Genomic DNA, 18841 nt, shown 5'->3' on the forward strand with positions numbered 1-18841 from the left:
CAATAGTGCTTGCATTAGCAAAATGGAGACACTACTTGTACGGTTCCACTTTTTATATTTATACAGACCACAAAAGCCTGAAGTATTTATTTACTCAAAAAGAGATGAACATGAGGCAAAGAAGATGGATTGAATTTTTGGAAGATTACGATTGTTCCATTCTTTATCAATCAGGTAAAGCTAATGTAGTGGCTGATGCTTTAAGTAGAAAGATTAGCATGGCTTGTTTGGAAATGAAAGAAGAAAGAGAATGGGTACACATCCCTTCTCGTGGGCACTTGGCTGGATTGAGAATCGAACCGGAATTTCAAACCAGAATTAAGCAAAATCAAGATTTGGACCAAGAAGTTTCAAAACTCCGTATTGATACCAATTTCGTCACCAATTCACAAGGAATACTATGCTATCATGACCGTATTTGTGTGCCTAGCTCAATGAAAAAGGAAATAATGGAAAAATCACATCAGTCTCGGATCAGCATTCATCCAGGAGGATCTAAGATGTACCAAGAGATTAAAAAACACTTCTGGTGGAAAGGAATGAAACGAGATATTGCAGATTTCATTTCACAATGCCTATCTTGCCAAATGATAAAGGTTGAACATCAAAGACCAGCAGGTCTTTTGCAACCACTTCCTATACCAGAATGGAAATGAGAACAAATAACTATGGACTTTGTGACTGGATTACTCCAGCTCCCAGGAGGTTTTAATAGCATATGGGTAATCGTTGATCGCTTGACCAAGTCAGCACATTTCATACACATAAGTCACAAATGTGGGGTGGAAAAATTGGCTGAACTCTATCAGAAGGAAATTATACGGTTACATGGTATCCCCACTACCATAGTATCTGATAGAGATCCGAAGTATACGTCCAAGATTATGGAAAAAACTTCAGGAATGCCTTGGTACCAAATTAAATTTTAGCACAGCAGCACATCCGCAAACCGATGGTCAGTCTGAACGAACCATTCAAATATTGGAAGACATGCTTCGTGCATGTGTGCTGGATTTTGGGGCAAACTGGGAAAACATTTGCCTCTAGTTGAATTTTCATACAACAATAATTATCAATCCTCAATAAAAATGGCGCTATATGAATCATTATATGGAAAAAAATGTCGCTCTCCTCTTAACTGGGATATGGATGAATGGAGAGGCACAAAGAATGGAAAAGAACGAGCAATCAGGCCTGACATTATACAAGAAGCTATCGACAAAATACAACTTATCAGGCAACGAATACAAACAGCTCAAAGTCGACAGAAGAGTTATGCAGATAAGAGGCGGAAAGATTTGAAATTTGAAGTCGGAGATTACGTATTACTAAAAGTATCACCAAGAAAAGGAATCAAGCGTACTGGAAAGAAGGGAAAGTTGCATCCTCGATTTGTTGGACCTTTTGAAGTAATAGAACGAATAGGCACTGTGGCTTATCGTCTATCTCTACCTGAAAATATATCTGGTATACATAACGTATTCCACGTATCACAATTAAGGAAATGCAAAGTAGACTCAGCCCAATTAATTGACCACCAACTGATAGATCTGGAAGAAAATCTAACATATGAAGAACAACCTGTGAAGATTTTGGACCAAAGAATAAAAGCACTTCGTGGTCGACCAATTCAGTTGATAAAAGTCTTATGGAAAAACCACAACATTGAAGATGCAACGTAGGAACCAGAGAAAGATATGAGATGTCAATATCCTCATTTATTCCAATAACTTTTAAATCTGGGGACCAGATTTTTAAAAGGAGGGGATATTGTGACACCCTAAAAACAAAGGTGCATAAATGCATTTTTATTAGTATAAATTTAATTATTTTCACTTTTAAAATTTTATTACATTATTTTTCGGTACAAATTTTATTTGTCCAAAGTATCTAGAAATACATTAAAATACATCATAATACACTTAAAAATTCATCAAGCACTATGAGTTTTCCATTCCAAAATCAAATACTCAAAATATAATAAAATATTATAATTAAATTCAACATATATGTTAAGTAATTAATTACAATAATTATTAAGTTCAATATAAGATAATCAGGTTCAATAATTAGATACACGAAAATAATAATATTAAGTTTGGATAAACATAACATTTTTTTCATTTAATAAAAAATAATAAATAAAAATAAAATAATAAATTAATAAGATAAGTATGAATTTCAGCTATAAATATAGCTGAATCTCTTCAAACTCACGACACCAAGACCAGCCGAGAGGAAGGAAGGAAGAAAAAAAAAAGGGAAGGGAAAAAGAGAAGAAAATAGAAGAAAAAAGTTATACTCTTTCCGAAAAATCCCAATAAATCAACAACTACTCACCTCATATCGTAAAGCAACATAGCACTGGATGTGACGTAAGAGGATCGCTCAAAAACCAGAAAATCAAACAAAGACATTCCGCAAAACGGCAACGGTATCCCGTATTCAAGCTAGGTACTTTTCGCTCATTTTTCTTATAGTTACACACCAAACTAGAGGTCGGCTTGAATATCAAAGTTGTATCTCTTGTTGCATAGATGAGGCACATACCGCCCATCGTCCCAAAATATTGCCGGAACTAACATTTTCGGAATGCCGGAGTACCTTAATTAACCATACGGCGATATTTAATTCTGGTGTTGATCGGGTAGGAATTTGACAAAACTTTCAACGGAAGAATTAAAGATCTTCAAAAGTTACATATGCTGGAAAAAAACCGGCCGCGCGTGACCGCTGGAAGGTCACTCACGCGCCAGCACAGTCGGCGCGTGTACTGCACGCGCCGTCGGATCGGCGATTTTCCGGCGGCCGAACGTTCCTGATGATATTTCCGACCTTTTGCCCAACTTTCGTAATATTTGGATATACCTTCTAATTAATATGAATTTTGAAAACTTAAGTAAAATCAACCGGGTTAAATTTTGAACAAAAAAATAATCTGGAAATGATCAGCTAGTTACTTAAAAACTCTAACATATAAATATCATTCATAATATATTTTTAGGACTTGCTCCAGCAATCCGGATTATTAACCAAGCCTAAACTGTAAGTTATCAGGTGAGAAAATTACTATTTATTCTTCTATTAAAGCCTTTGGCATTTGGCCTGAAAATTTCAATAGCATTTATTTAATGTTCAAATATCATCCACAGTTCATTTCAATTACTGATATATTTTCTTGCATATTTATGAATGGATTGATACACCATTAATGAATGGAGTCATGGACAACGGATTTCGGTCCGGAAATTGAGTCCACTGGACAACGTGGCTTCGGCCCGGAAAATGAGTCCAATGAACAACGGGTCAAAAGTCCCGGTTATATGGTTCATCTGAACAACGCGCACCGAATATTTCGATTCGGAGAATGGTTCACCCGGCTCATAACAAGTGCTCAATTAGAGCCACCAATGTTAATTTATGGAATTTCATTTATCTATTATTTCATTGCATATCATTCATAATATCTAAATTGTTATGCCTATTATTTCTTGCATAATTATGATAAAGTGTTATTTAAAAGCCATATACTAATTTAAACTCACTAAGTCCTCAAAGACTTAACCCTCTGTTTCTTTTCGTCTATTGTAATTTCCATACACAGGAACCCCCGAATTGGAACAAGAGGAAAATAACTAAAGCTGAAATAAGAGCATTTGAAAGTTGGGATGATCTGTTTATAAATGAATGTTAAACTTCCGCTGTAACATAATTGTACATATGAATGTTAAACTTCCGCTGTAAAATAATTGTACATATTTGAAATAAGAATGTAAATATTTGTAGATAATCTTTAAATTATAGTAGAAAATATTTAAATTTTTATCTACAATATCTTTCTAATAATAATAATGGTAAAAATAAAAATAGAGTTCAATAAAGAAAGATTGTAAAAAAAAATGTGGCACTTAGTAAGGGAATAATTATGAATTCCTAAACCGGGCGCCACATTTTTTAGAGAAAAATATTAGGGTTCCTAGAGCAAGAGTGCAGGCGCCCCTCTCTGAATATTTCCAACGAGTTTTCGTTGATTTTTCTTCAAGAAAATAGTGCCACGTTTGTCCCGGATCAAGCCTCGCGCCGTTTCCGCTTCGGTATCGCCATATCATGAGTTTTAAACATCAAAAGGCATGTATATTCTGTTTTTCCTGCGTCGATCTAGTCATATTATGTGTTGTGATGTTTTTATGCGTAAAAATCCATGTGTGATGTACATAGTTTGAGCAGAAAATTGTTTGATCGATTCATGCAACGTTTTTAGATCTCGGAAGTTCGTTTTTACTGTATTTTCGAGTACTGCGATCTTTCGATCGATTTTATGGAAAAACTTTCAACATATGAAACGTAGAACTTTTAGATATCTTCTATTTGATATAAAATTCGAAATATTTGGACAAAAATTGAGTGAATTATGGCCGTTCTCGTGGGACTGCTCAAACTGTATTTTTCTGAAAAATATGTTGTTGATGAATCCTTGAAGTGTTTGAGTCGCAGGCTTCGTTGGACATCGCTAGGCCATCACTACTGCATTTAGACTTGATTTGGGAGGTGTTCAGGTACCGTTTGAGGTTTCGTTTCGAGTCGGGGATTGGCTTGGGGAGTAATAGAAACCTTAGGAAGATTAATGGTGTCGAATCGCGAATTTTGTGTCGTTTTGTTGTTGCATTCGATATTGGGGTTGTTTGGATTGTAGGTAAGGGTTGGAGTCAATACCCTAGCATCCTAGGATGAGTGTCCTGGTATCGACTCATAGTCTAGTCGGTTTAATTGGGAGAAATAGGCAGTGCAAGAATTTTCCCCCAGATTTGAAATTCCGAGGCTACAAGGACCCATACATGGACCATAGTACGGGGTCTGTTCCCTTCCTTCCTTTCGGGAATGTCCTTACAGTAGGTACTCGGACCCTTACACGGACCAGGACACGGGGTTCGGGTCCTCCCTTTTCTTCAAGACAAATTTTACAGAGCCTACATGGACCCGTAGCCGGACATGGGCACGGGATCCGTGTACTCCATTTTTGGGAAAAATTATGTTGATTGCTTTGGGGTTCGATGTTATGGTTTAGTACGATAATTATACGAGGTCAAGTCCCGAGTGGTCTAGAATGTCATAAGCTATTTATTTAATTCGGTGGTGAGCACGAATACTTACGTCTAAGCTTTGAAAATAAGTGGTTGAACTCATGTTAGTATGTGCATCATTGGCCTCAAGCGAGATCCAACGAATCCCTCAACGCCAAGTAAGTATGTTCGACGTGCAAAAGAAAATATTTTCATGTTTTTGAGATATGCTAAATGTCTTGTGACCAAACTATGTATGAGATTGGAAAGCGGTAAAGCATGATCAGGGACCAATCCACCCCGGTAAAGCATGACCGAGTTTAGATCAGGATTGGAAAGCGTTAAAGCATGACCAGGGACCAATCCACCCGTTGAAGCATGAACGGGGATCTCATGTATGTGGCAGTGGAACTTTCCTGTCAGCCTAGTACTGTGGTTTAGTCTGATCAGGCGTTTTATGTATCGGTCACTTGCTTTGAAACATATCTCTACGCAAAATGATGAAGTTCATGTATGTTCAAGTATGTATGTTGCAAGCATGTTTTGGAAAAGTTTCACGTATGGCACGTTTATGTATGTATGCAAGTTCAAGCTTTTACATGTATGTTTAAGTTTCGAGTATGTACGCTCTATTTTAAAGATTGTATGTGGTTTTACTACGTAATACTTGTTATGCCCAGTTTATACATGTTGAGTCTTTAGACTCACTAGACTTGATCGATGCAGGTAAGGATGCCTTTGAGGAGACGAGAGGTGGGGACCAGTGAGCCGGCTTGGACTGAGCGGGAGGTTAAACCCGAGGACCGCACATGTTTTAATTTTTATGCAATGTTTCAACTAGTCTGATTTCACGTTTTGTTCACAATGTTCAAACAAGTATTTTTCATTAGCAAATTTTATTGGTGATATCTTTTAACGCAAATATTTTTGGATGAACAATTGATTTATGAACGAAAATTGAAAGTTCATTTGGTATTTAAGAAAATTTTTATTTTTCGCAAATTTCAAGTAATTTAAAAGTACATTACGTTACAATTGCATTACCGCCGAATCTGGCGAGAGTTCATAATGTGTTCCACGTCTCCATGCTGCGGAAGTACATGTCGAATCCTTCGCATGTGCTGAACTATGAGCCACTTCAACTAACACTGCACCTGTCTTCCGAGGAGAGACCCACACATATACTGGACAGGCAGGAGAAGAGGCTCCGGAACAAAGTGATCCAGATGGTCAAGGTCAAGTGGCTGAATCATTCCGAGGAGGAGGCTACTTGGGAGACCAAGACCGAAATGAGGAGTCGCTACCCGGAGTTATTCAGTACGTTTTAACTTTTGAGGACAAAATTTTATTTAAAGGGGGAAGAGTTGTAAGGTCCAGGAATTTAATTCACGTAACCTGAATGCATGCAATCAAGGATTTTATTTAAATTATGTGTTTAATCATTTTTATGCATTTTATGCATAATTATTGTATGATAGGATTTATTTCATGGTATTTTAAAATTTTATGCATTAGTGTTTTTAGATGCATTTCGCGCTCGAACAAGGAAAGGAGGCCGGGGAATTATTAGGAAAATTATTTTCATTACATGATTAATTTTTATTAATTAATATAAGATGTTATAAATGTATTTTTCAAGAAATAGGCTTTGTTGGGTATTTTTACCTAAAAACGTACCTACACGAAATATTTTTCGGGGCTGTGTTTGGACTTATTGGGCCTAATTTTAAGCTTGATGGGCTCCAAATCCATTTTCTACCCTTTTATTTTTATGCTAGGGCTCGTTAACCATTTATTTAAGCTTAAACTTATCGCTTAATTAACCTAAAACCTAGATTATTCCCCAGCAGACGACACCCCCTCCACTCAGCAACATTCCTCTCGGTTACAGCACCTCCATAGCAGCAAGGCTTTGGCCAAGAAGTTTTCTTTCAAGAAAATTCACCCGGCAATTTCCCGACGCTCGTTCTTCGACGTTTTTGTGTAGAATTCATCAAGACACGCTTGTACTCTCATTTTTCTCATCACTTACGCCATAAGTATGCTGTAATATATGTATACGTATGTTCGTTCTTCGATCTCTCTTGTGTTGGTGTTTTTGTGATGTTTTGACATGAAACTTGCATCATCTAGTTTTGAACTCACGTTTTTCTGAATTGTGCAAGGAGGCTGCCATTTTGTTGGTCCTAATGGGATGTTTAGAGCAGTAGAGAGGAGTCACGAGGCTGGTGTAAGGTTTGGTTGTGTTAGAGTGAAGGCCGAGAGGTGTGGCGGTCGAAGGGTTCGCGTTTTTGGGTAGATCGTTGGGTTGGCGAGAACCGGGGGTGCTAGGGCGACTCCAGACCTTGGACTAGACTCTGGTGAGTCTGAAACATGGTCTGGAAAGGCTCGACCACCACTGGACCTGTCCTAGAAGCCGCAAGGGAGAGTGTTGGGTGAGTTGGATCGATTTGGATGTTTTTGGAGAGTAGCGATTGTGGTTGAGCTGCAGCTTGGATGGGAGTGCAGACATGGGTTCATTAGGCCTAGAGGGATCCTAGGGTGGTCTAGGTAAGGCTGAGTCGTGGCTGGTCCCATCAGTTGTAGACGAGAGTCGCAAATATGGAAGGTGGCATTGTAGTGAGGGATGTTCGTAGGGCTTAAGGGTCTAGGTTTTAATAATTTTAGGGCCTTTTAGAGGTCTATAAGGTGTGGTAAAAAGTTGGGAGAAATTTAGTTAAGTTTCGATTCGATTTTGGCTAAAACCAGGACCTCGGTCCAAGTTTTAAAATGAATCGGTTAAGTTTTGAAATGAGCTTGAGTTTACATCTAAGAAATACTTTTAATATGTTTTGGGATTTTTTAAAAAGTTTGGTTGGCTTCGGGTCGAAATTTAGAGGTTCAGGGGTAAAACGGTCATTTTGGGTTTCAAAGGGCAAAATGATCATTTTGCACCCGGGGTGAGATTTTAGTCCTGGCAGCGCCTTGGGCACATTTTATCATGTTTTAAATGTTTCTGCACCACGTTTATGATTTTTATGTAATTACGAAAAATACGGTGCATGCTTGGTTTCAAGAAAAAGTTACGTATATGCATGTTTTTATTAAGTGGTGAACATGATAATGTTTTTGAAGTATGAGAGTTGGTTGTGACTGATGATGTATATGTATACGATGACATGAAATATTATGAGCTGAGGCCAAGGCTCAGTGAACGGGTAATGTTGTCGCTGATGTCCCTATCGCCGGGTACCACGATTTTATAGATGGATCCATCAAATAGAGCCGATACGATAGGGCTGATACGAAAGTCACAACTAATGAACTGAATTCAATTAAAAAGAAAATTTATACGTATATGATGACATGATGAAACATGCTTTGACCCGTTACGATTTTATATGACACGTTTATGTTACCCTTTTAAATTCATGAAATACATGTTGATTATGATATTTTTCACTGCTGTATGCCATGTATATGTACTTGTTATTTCTGGTACAGGTGTATTGAGTCTTTAAACTCACTAGACATGTGTGATGCAGGTGAGCATGATATCGAGGGGACTGGAAGTGCCGAACTCTGAGTAAGCAGGCCTGGTGGGGCGACACGAACCGAGGACCATATGTTTTCAGCATTATGATTTATGAGATTTAAGAGGATATGAACATTTTTATACATTGATGATTCTAAGGATTTTTATTTGTTTATGTTTACGTATAATTTTGGATGATTTTGGTTATTTTAAACGGCACTATTTTTACTGTCAAATATTTAAGACCATTTTTAAATGTTATCTTTTTCTGTAGAGCTCATGCATGCGAAACATTTAAATGTTATTGTAACGCCCTGAAAATTTAAAGGTCCACGCGAACCACATGCATGCAATTATTAAATTCTCTTGCATTTTAATTAAATGTTTTAATTGCATGAATTAATAATGTTGTGCGTATTTGCATGTTTAAAATATATTCTTATACATGATTGCAATAAAATATATTTTTAAAGGATATTCGAGTTGCGATCGAGGAACGGAGACCGATGGCTGAAAAATAGAAAATGTTTTTATTGGTTAATTATTTTTAATTATTTAAAATAAGGGTGATGCTTTTTATTATTTTTGAAAATAAGGGTTTTGAGGTGATTTTATATGCCGGGACGTAAATTTTATCGGTATTGGTTTTTCAACAAAAATTCGAACGTTTTGGCAACCCGGCTAATAAATTCAAAAACTTATTTAAACAAAAATATTTTTAATATTTTAATTAAGCACTGATGGGCCTAAATTACCTACTTAGTGGGCTTAAGCCTTATTAGCAACTTAATTAAGTAATTAAAGTTCTAAACCCCACCCTAAACCCATAAGTTCCTACGCCTCACTTCCCCAACACAATTAGGATTCCTTTTCACATAAAATACACGGCACACACACAAGTTTAAAGCAAGGAAAAATTCGAATGTTGCAAAATAATTCAAGCCATGATCGTTCGTCGCCGTTCTTCGCAATCGTCAACGTTAATTCGTGCGTTAAATACGCAAAGGCACGCCATATTATTTCTTTACTCATCATCATACCATATTATGTAATTATTTATGAAATTGCATGAAAACAAATTGTATCATTGGAAATTTTCGGTTATGCATCATTTGTGAATTTTAAAGCATGTGTTTCCATCCCAAAACATGATATAAGTGTGCTTGAAGGGGCTGCCATGATTAGGATAGGTTTGAGGGGTGTTTTTACATGTTTTAAAGAGTCCTAAAACACACTAAAAACGTTGCAAATTAAAAAGGAACACAGCTGGATTCGTGGGCCAAAGAAGGGTGAGAACCGTGAGTTTTGTTGTGGTGTATTCATGGTGCAAGTGGTCGGCTCCTATGCATGGGGGCTGGGGCTCGGCCAGGGCTTGTTGGGGGCTTGGCCATGGTTAGGTTCGAAGGCTAGATAGGGTCCTAGGGCGGCTAGGGTCGAGGGAGGCGGCTAAGGAAGAGTCCTAGTTAACTAGGACTCTCCCATGCGCCCGGTTCTGAGGGCAGCGGGAAAGAAGGGCTTGAGGGTGGCCTGGGCGCGATCCAGGCTGGTCCAGCAGGGTCAAGGGAGATTGGCCAAGGGTTGGGGCATGGGTTGGTGCAGGGTGGCTCGACGTGGCTCGAGCCAAGCACAGAAAACGTGAGGGAGGCAGCAGGTCGCAGGTTATGCTTCTGATTTCAAGTGGCTCGTTGCTGCGTCCAGGGGTTTGGTCTGGTCTAGGCTGGGTCTGGGCTTGGTCCAAGGAAGGTTAGTGTCAGGTTGGGTCAAGTGGGTAACAGCTGGTAGTGTCCTAGAAGGAGGAGGAGTCCTTAGTGTGCCAAAACACTACACACGCACACATGCATGTAATTGGGTTGAGGGGCAGAAGCGATTTTGTCGGGCCAAGGCTGGTTTTTTTGGGCTGGGCATGGTCAGTAGGGTCCCTAGATGGGTTGGCTAGGTTTTGGCTCAAGGTGGCTCGGGCGTAGCTCGAGTAAATTGGGAGATGGCTCGGGTGGTTCGATAGTGTGTCAAAAGCGAGATTTTTATAACAAAAATTGAATCCATGGGTCCACGGGGGTGGCTCATGATTTGGAAGGGTAGAATAAATCATAAAAAGGTTGTGTTAAAAATTTGGGATCAAAATAATGAGTTTTGGATTTATTCGGGATTTAATCGCCGCACGAAACGCTAATTAAACGAATTAATTGAAACGCCTAGTTTTAAGATTTATAAAATTATGAAAAATTATATTTAAGTTTAAATAATTATTATAAGTCTAACTTGTTAATTTGGGAATTTTATATTAAGGTTTGGTTTAATTTGGGATTAAAACGCATTAATACGTCATATTTAAAGATTAACTTAAAAGTCCTCGATTTATGCTAAATTAAAATATGAGAAAATTTATGTAGACTTAAATAATTATTTGGGACATGTTAGAGTCAATGAAATTAAGAAAATGTCAAAAAAGAGGAATTTTACGTCTAGGGGTAAAACGGTCTTTTTACACCTAAAAATTAGTAAACGTCATAGCAGTGCCCTGAATGCTGTTTTATGTGCTAATATGATTATTTTCTATAGTTATGGATGTTTATGGAATTTTTATGTTAAAATGATATTTTAAATGTTTATGAGATTTTATACGTTAAAATGATATTTTAAATGTTTAGGGAATTTTATATGTTTATGATTTAATATGTCAAAATGGTATTTTAAATGTTTTGAGGATAAAATGTCATTTTAAATGTTTATGAAATGTTAATGATTAAATTATGATTTTTAAATGTCTATGGGATTTTTATGATTTAAGGAAGACATTTAAAAGACATGTTGCATGCTTGGTTTCAAAACAAAATTATATGTTATGCATGATTTTTATCAAGTAATGAGAATGTAAACGTTGAAGGAAGTGAAGTAATTATGACTAATTCGTTAATGTTGGAGATATCGTGAGGGTGACGGTCCTAGTGGTAGCCCGACGATCGTGTTTCCATCATTACGAATATGTGGTAACGGTAAGAATGGGAATATCGTGAGGAAAAAAGGCCCCAGAGGGAACCCCGACGATCGTATTTCTATTCGAAAAAGGATAGGCCAAGGCTCAATTGACCGGTGAGAGTGTCTCTGATGTCCCCGCCGCCCAGTACTGTGGTTACATGTAGATGGATCCATCGACTTTTGAGGTTTATGTCATGATGAGGAAAGTCACAATTAACGATCTGAATTCAATAAAAGGAAAAAGAAAAGGAAAAGGAAAAATGTTTATGATCATGAAAAAGGTTTTATGTTATGTCATGTTTAGGAAAAAGAAAGGAAAATGTTAAGGTTTATGTGATGCATGCCATGAAAATGTTTATGCTTAAAGTTGATGCATCATTATGAAAATGTTTCTATTTAAAGTTCATGCATCATAAAAAAGTTTACGAAAATGTTCATGTTTGAAGTTTATGCATCTTCATAAAAACGATAAATAAAGTACAAGTCTTTTTCACTGTTATATGTTGACTGTATTACGTATTATTTGTTATCAAGGATATGACGTGTTGAGTCTTTAGACTCACTAGGTGTGATTGATGCAGGTGATTATGATGATTATTTTTATGGAGGTCTTGATTGTTGATCTGACTGGACTGAAGGTGCACATAACCCGAGGACCGACGCTAGTTTTCCGCACTAGTTATGATTTATGATTTCAAGTTATGTTAAAAATATTTTACGACTTTTTATTCATGTTTTGAGAGGTTTTTGAGAGATTATAGTATGGGCTGTATTTCTCAATTATAAAGTTGGTTGTTTTATTTTAAAATGATGTCCAAAATATTTTATGTAATTTTTGGTGGTTCGGCCGATGCTAGGGAGGTTTAAATAAAAAAAAATTATAATACTTTTTAAGCAATAAAAAGAGCAGACGTTTCAGTTATTTAATAAATGTGAGTTTTTTTAAAAAAAATATTTCTGCACTTTTAAACCAGTAGACGTTACATAAAATCTCTCATCTTTCGTTCTCTTTTCGTAGAGCAAAGGAAAAAAACATGGTCGGATCCTCTACACAAACATTAAATTTTTTTTATTTTGTGGGTCTAGTTCTGGAAAAATGAAATGTTTGTAGAATTATCAAATAATCTTGGAAAATGTTAGTTGAGAGAAAAATTCACTTGGAATAAATGAGAAATTTATATTGGGTGAATGAAATTTGTTTCAACAGCTGCAATTTTGGAGGTAGTAAGGTTCTCTGTATTATTCTTACGACTTTGCTGAAGATAATATCACAAGTGTTACAGTTGGGAAATAATTGAGAGTTTCATCTATTTATGACAGAATCATCAAAATGACTGAAAATTTTGGTTATATTATTATATTACCAGGTGGTTTTGGTACTTTAGGAAAAAATGTCACACAACGTTTTGAGTACAACTTAATATCTATAATAAACTTATTGGCTTGTTGAATAATAATAATCATTATGACAGTTTTTTAACATAAAAAACTTAATAAAAATTTTATTGTTGCGCAACCAAGAACAGATTATCCACAAGTAATATAATTTTGTGAGTTTGAAAGTCGTATCCACGTGAAAAATAAGGAAATTACAAGTCCACTATAAATTTTTATTTTTAGTTAACTAAGGTTTAAATGATGATTATTATATGTTCATATATTAAATTAAACAGTCGAGATTAGATGATCCACTCTTGGTGTCTAATACTATTTTATTAAGAATCTGGTACATACATTAGCTGTTTGGTTGGATTGTGTTGGTGAAATAATTGTCTCTTCTTGGTAGAGCGATCGAACCGTGGTGCTTGAGCTGCTGTGTGGTTTAAAAGATTTGAGTTGCATCATTACCACCAGCTATAGCTTTTGGTAAAGCGGTAAGCATTCGGTCCTACAATTGGTATCAGAGCCAAGGTCACGGGTTCGATTCTCATTGATTGCAAGGAGTGCAATTATTGGGAGGGAGATTGTTAGGTGCAATAATTGTCTCTGCTTGATAGAGCGATCGAACCGTGGTGCTTGAGTTGCTGTGGGGTTTAAAAGATTTGAGTTGCACCATTACCATCAGCTATAACTTTTGGTAAAGCGGTAAGCACTCGGTCCTACAGATTGATATTATTTTTTTGTTGTATTTGGATGGATGGATGGATTCGATACTCATAGACTTCCATTATAGTTTTATGATGAAATCATAATCTTTACATTTCTTATTTACATATTAGTTAAAAAAAGTAGAATGAGTTTCAATTGCTTTTATTATTAGGTGAACTTTAAATTCATCATAATTAACATAAAACATTATATAAACATGCAAGTGCTGGATTTGAATTTCATGATTTTGTTTATCTAAACTACAAAAAATATATTTGAAATCTTTATACTTCTTTTATTAAATTTCTAAAATACCCTCGATTTATTCGTTCCCTCCTCAATAATAAGAAGGGTAAAAATAATAATTTGACCCATTTTAACTTCTCTCCTTCACATCCAAACCCACCATCTCTACTCCATGTCTTACTAGCACTCTCACCCACACATATAATGGCATAAAGCCTTTGGTGTATGATCTCTCGCTACTTGTTATAATATTTGCATTAAATAATTCCACTCTTATTCGATTGGATCAATGGAAATTGTGTTTAATGATAATTATGGTGTTATATATTTATTGACCCAATAAGGTGCGAAGCCACGACTGATTCGATGGATTTTCTTGCTCTAAGAATTTGACATTGCTATCAAAGATTAAAAAAAGAATCGAGAATGTGGGAGCTTATCATTAATCAAACTAGTAACATGATCATCTTGTGAAATCACGCCAATTAATGATAATTTTTCTGATAAAAAATTATTGTCTTTTACTCTTACACCTTGGTTTGCTATTATAATCAATTTTATCGTGACAGAAAAAATGCCACCACAATGGATTTCTCAGAATGAAGGAAAATTTGTGGATAAAAACTTTTATTGAAATGATCTATATATGTTCAATTATTGTCTATATCAAATTTTTTCGACGTTGCATATCTGACGATGAGGTGAGTAGAAAGATTGAGAATGTTTATGCAAAAAAAATTCCAAAAGATAATCATCTTGAAATTGAAGCGAGAGTACAATTAGAAGCACAAGTTTCACAGTCATTACTCATTCGGTATATATCTGGATTAGGAAACAACACATGTGGTTAAAGGATTGTCATAAGTGTGTAAGATAGACTCGTGACAAATGATGCCGATCTTTGGATGTGTTTCCTAAAATAGAGAAGATAAAATTGATGTTATTAAGAATGAGCTGAGTAAGGAGTCTTTAGATTACTACTTATTCAATCTTCAAATGCATTATAGTGGTCATGTGAATTATTGAGCTTCTCCGTTTACGGAAACAATTCCAAGACAACGTCATCATAATAGTTTTGGAAATCTAACAAAAAAAGCCCATGTTTGACAATTTATAAGAAAATTTGATGGAAAACATATAATCGACTCATAAAAGACGTCGAAGTCGTTTTTTGATGTAATACTAGAGGAGAGTTTTAAGCAACAATCACATCACTGAATATATGAATGTGTCAATATTATTTTTACTGTTTTTTTAAATTATTACGTTCACAGTTGAAGTCATTTTTATTTGTCGTGATAACATCCTTTTATCTATATTAAATCTCTCATCTTTCTTTCTTTTTCGCAGACCATAGGAAAATACATGGTCGTATCCTCTACACAAACGTTAAAAAATATTTTTGTATTTTGTGGGTCTTGTTCTGGAAAAATTAAATGTTTGTAGGAAATATAAAATAATCATGGAAAAGTGTTAGCTGAGAGGAAAATTCACTTGGGTATATGAGAGAGATATATTGGCTGAACGAGATTTGTTTCCATAGCTGCATATCTTGGAAGTAGTAAGGTTCTGTGTATTATTCCTATAACTTTAGTTGAAGGTATCACATGTACCGTATTTGGGAAAGAATTGAGAGTTTCATCTATTTATGATTTAATCATCAAAATGACTAAATTTTTTGATTATTTTATTATATTGTCAGGTGGTTTTGGTACTGTAGGAAAAAAACTCACACAATTTTTTTCACACAATTTAATATTCATAATAAACTTGTTGGCTTGTTGAATATCAATAATCATGATGATAGTTTTTAACATAAAAAACTTGACAAAACTTTTATTGTTGCACACCCAAGAATATGTTGTCCACAAGTAATATAATTTCGTGAGTTTGAATGTCGTATCCACGGGGAAGATAAAGAAATAACAAGTCAATTATAATATCTTTTTTGAATTTTTAAAATTTTTATTTTTAATTAAATAAGCTTTAAATGATGGTTATTATATATTCAAATATTAAATCAAACAGTCGGTATTAGAAGATACACTTTTGGTGTATAATAATCTCTACTATCTCTACTATTTTATTAAAGATGAGAGGCTTATAGTAACTGCCAAGCAAGACACCAAAATATTTATTTCCTCTTTTACCCTCATTGTATCTTATCTTCAGAATTCGAAATACGAGCCCACACTTTCAGCCCATTACCTCTAATCACGATCACCTCAAATATACGAATTTTCACTCCCAACTTCTGTAGCGATAGAATATAACCGCAATCGGACGCACCATATCAATCGAATCGCTCATCCGGCAGGGCCACAATCCAGGACAAGTTTTATTTTGTTTGTGATTCCTTTAGCGAAATAATATAAGGCGCAATCGAACTCACCATCGATCGAGTTGCTCATCCGCCAGGGAAATATTCCAGGTAAAAAACAGCTATACATGTTTGATTTTGTTTGCGATGGCTTATCTGTGCGTGATTTGTGATTTCTTGATTTACTACAAATCATTTATTTGCTCTTCCAGATAGTTACACTTTCTGGTTGTGAGTTTTCCCTTCACGTTTTAAGCATTAATTTTTACTCAACCATCACTTGTGCGTTTTGATTTGATTTCAGAGGCGCTTCGGGAGAGTACGAGATATGACCAATGCCACTAGAGGTATTTGTTTTCCGAATTTTGTGATCTCTTTGCTGGTATTTTTCCTCTACAATTTGCTTTCTGAAATCAGTTTGATCTTATTTTAATAGCGTTGTTCTGTTGTTTTTGTTTGCTTCGCTGTTCTGTTGTTTTTTTTGCGAAGGAAATTGGTACTGCCAACTCCCGTAGATGAGAATGTAACCAAATAAAAGAGACTTATTAATAATGCCTTTGGATGAAGAATAATCGTTAAATTTTCTTGAAACAGCATTTACAAAGTTAAAGGTCACATGCCAGAAAATGTGTTCTTCTCTAACTCCAAATTCATACTCTTAAAAAAATCGAAGAGGTTGTTTCAATTTTAGTTGAACTTGAGTGCCTCGAACACTCTCTCTACCCAAACTCAAGCTTTGTTATTTCAGGATTCAGTATTCTTTGAGTACTAGAACCCGAGAAATTATTTTTACTTTTTTATACTATGAATTGAATTACTTATTTGCTCTTAACTTTATTGCAATTACATACTTTAATAATCAATTGTAGAAAGTTTAAATAACTTATTTGTAAATAAAGTCGAGTTCAAACACAAAGAAGCACTACTTGATCAACTTCAAGCTCCAATAACTTTTTTCATTTTTCCTCAAATAGAGATGTTACTTGAGCTCAACTTTTAATCATTATTTTTTGAACATAATTGGTTGGATTGAAAAAAAAAATTTTCTAAATGCATCATGTGCAATATTTGTTTTATTTAGGAGGCGTGGATGATGAACTTTAAATCTTGGAAAAGTTTTCCCCTTTTTTTTCGTTTTGCGGGCTTCCAACGTCGCCCTGTTTCTGGTCAAAGTGTTGCCTTTGCATGCCTTGGTATATCATGCTTGTGCAATCTCTGTCTTGATGTTCCTCATTAAGTGGTGTATTATTGTATGTTTGGATGGTGGCAGAAAGAATGAAAATGATTCTTGCAGTTGTAAATTCTAAAGTGCCCTCCCTTTAATGTTGTGGGCTTTGTACTATTGTTATCACTATCTTATCCTTTCAAACATACAGCACGATAAAGTGTTCGTTGCCTTACACTATCACCAGTTTTATTTTCTTGATTATGCTATCTAGAAAGATGGCTTCATCTGTATTTTCTAAATTATAAAAAACGAATTAAAAGAACAATAAAAAAGGAATATAGTGAGATGGAACCAAGCATCAGTTCTCCCTTACATTTTGGAACATAACTGGTTGGATTGAAAAATAAAAAATTTTCTAAATACATCATGTGCAATATTTGTTTTATTTAGTTTTTTATTGAATACAATGTGAGTATGTCACAAAACTTTTAGAACATTAGAAAGTGAGGGAGAATGGTCCATATATTATTAAATCTTTTTATATTAGTTGTTCTATTTCAATCAACTCTCAATTGTCTCGACCTACATTTATTAAAATATTCTCCTACATTGCAATACCAGGTAAGAAAATATACATTTTTTAATTGTATTAGTTCTATCATACATTCAATATTTTATGTTTATTTTGTGTACAAGTCTACAGATCATGGAGTTTAACATATAATTCGTTTAATTCTCTGTCCTTTTAATGTTATTTTTTCAATTTTTTTTATGGCTTCAATTCGATGGATGTGACTCGGGGTGCTTTTGCGACTAAATTTCATAAAATTAAAAATAATATTTTACCATGTTTTCATGAATTTTCATTCTATTTTTATTTTATGGGTTTTTATGGCTTGAAGGATTTGGATGTGACATGTTTATAGTAATCTTGATGACTTTCTTTCCTCTGAATTTGTTGGTGAATACCTTTCACAGCAGAATTTCTTTCCTCTGAATTTTTTCCTTTGGCTTCACGAATTCCAATTCAATCTTTCCAAGAAGATAAGTTTCCTTCCTCTTAAACTCAATGGTTATTGGTTTTCAGTCCCTACGTAAGGATGGTTTATACATGTTTTTTTTCACTATGTTAATTTATTTCCTGAATCATTCAAACTTAGACATGTTTACACAAATATATAAGAGTTGCCTTATAAATATTGTCACATGTTTAAATACTATTTAGCTTCAATGTCTTCTCCTTCTACACGGGCTACTACTCATATCAATCGAAATGAAAATGAAAGACGTCAAATAAACACATCGCGACGACGAGCACAAAGACAATTAATGACAGAAGAACAACGACAAACAAATCTTGCCCGACGTCGGTCAAACTACCAAAGACGTATAAATAGAAGTGCAGATGCTTCATATTCCGAACATTCCAACTTTCAAATGTCAGATGTTACTCCAAATTTGAATGGTAT

Source organism: Primulina tabacum, chromosome 9, assembly GCF_025594145.1.
Source record: "Primulina tabacum isolate GXHZ01 chromosome 9, ASM2559414v2, whole genome shotgun sequence".
NCBI lineage: Eukaryota > Viridiplantae > Streptophyta > Magnoliopsida > Lamiales > Gesneriaceae > Primulina > Primulina tabacum.